Source organism: Carlito syrichta, unplaced genomic scaffold (genome assembly GCF_000164805.1).
Source record: "Carlito syrichta isolate Samal-C Ts95f unplaced genomic scaffold, Tarsius_syrichta-2.0.1 Scaffold123781, whole genome shotgun sequence".
In the NCBI taxonomy this organism is placed as follows: domain Eukaryota; kingdom Metazoa; phylum Chordata; class Mammalia; order Primates; family Tarsiidae; genus Carlito; species Carlito syrichta.
The window spans coordinates 70,617-72,507 of NW_007067877.1; positions in this window are offsets into that span (position 1 = coordinate 70,617).

A 1,891-nucleotide genomic window follows, 5' to 3' on the forward strand; every position below is an offset into this window, starting at 1 on the left:
ATAGTTATATCTGGGCTATTCCAAGTGTTTGATCTGTACCTTAACTCATCTGTTCCTTAACTCCTATGGTAAGACAATCAATAAACGCATGTCACAAGTTCCTGAGTAGTGCTTTTTTAAATTGCAAATTGTTTTTAAAATATAAGAAGGCGGCAGGGTCCGGTGGCTCAGCCTGTAATCCAGCACTTTGGGAGGCCGAGGCGAGTGGATTGCCTGAGCCCGCATGATCAAGACCAGGCCGGGCGAAGTGGCAAGACCTCGTCTCTACAATATATCAAAAATTAGCATGTAATTGCACGCATCTGTAGTTCCGGCTACTTGGAGGGCTGAGGTGGGAAGGATCGTCGGAGCCCAGCAGGTTGACACTGGGGTGGGCATGAACATGCCACCACACTCCAACCTGGGTGACAGAGTGAGACTCCAACTCAATCAATCAATCAATAGCTAATAGAGAGTTTTCATGTAACCATAAAAATTTTGACTTAAAATATTTAATCTGTATACTGGTGTTGAATTTGTTGAATCCTTTGTTTTTTTGTTAGAACAAAGATTTTCTTATTGTAAAAAGTTGTGAAATTCATTTAAAGACTTTGAGCTTATGTAAAATAAAATAAAACATGGTTTATGTACAAGATGTTCTGTGGGATGTATTCTTGGTTATCACAGAGGTTGCATGATTGAGAAATGTTTACTTATATCACTGAAAAGGAATACTTATAACACAAATTCTCAATTTGTAAGTAAACTCATCAGCAATTAATATTTGCTGTCAAGTGCCATGCTCTCTTCACAATAGCAAAAACACGAAAACAACCCAGATGCCCATTGAAAGTGGACTGGATAAAAAAAAAATGTGGTAGGTACATAGACATGATTAAATACTACCCAGCTGTAAAGAACAAAATGCTGTCCTTTGTAGCTACATGGATGCAGCTGGAGACCAGCATTCTAAGTGAACTATCACAGAAACAAAAAACTGAATACTGAATGTTCTTACTCATAAGCTGGCCCTGATCACGGGACACACGAGCACAAAAGTGGGAACAACAGACACTGGACACTACTAAAGGAGGGAGGGAGGGAAAAGGGATAAGGGGCACACAGTCACACACTGGGTATCATGTCCACTACCAGAGGGAGAGAGGGCTCGCTAAAAGCCCATACCTCACCTGCACACAACTTACTTATGCAGTAAATGTTCACATGTACCCCACAACTGAAAAAAAAAGGTAGTGTGTCATACTGTAAAACATGTTCATTTTCTTAATGTACCACATCCAAAGCAATGTGTTTCTGCTTGGGTAGATTGAAATGAAATTTAGTATAAAAGGTTGGCAGTTATAATCCCAGCACTTTGGGAGGTCAAGGTGAGAGGACTGTCTGAGCCCACAGGTTCAAGACCAGCCTGGGCAACTTGGCGAGACCTCGTCTCTACAATAAATCAAAAAATTAGCCTGGCATGGTGGCGTGTGCCTGTAGTTCCTGCTACTTGGAAGGCTGAGGCAGAAGGATCCCTGAGCCCAGCAGGCTGAGGCTGCAGTGGCTGTGAGTGTGCCACTGCACTCCAGCTTGGGCAACAGAGTGAGAGATTCCAACAAGTAAAGATTCAACAAGTAAATATAAAAAACGGTTGGCAGTGGTTATGTAGAGGAGATATACATAAAGGTAGAATGGGGAAAAGAGGAAAGCTTGCACTTATCACCTTATATCTTTCTACCAAGATACCTAGTTCTCCTTGCAGTAGCTGTAGCCCCTGTGTTTTTTTCTTTCTTCTTCTTTTTTGTCACACAGGCTGGGGTGCAGTCTAGATCTGCTGAGCCAGGTGATCCTTCTGCTCCAGCCTTCCAAGTAGCTGGAACCACAAGCACACACCACTATGCCCAGCTAATAT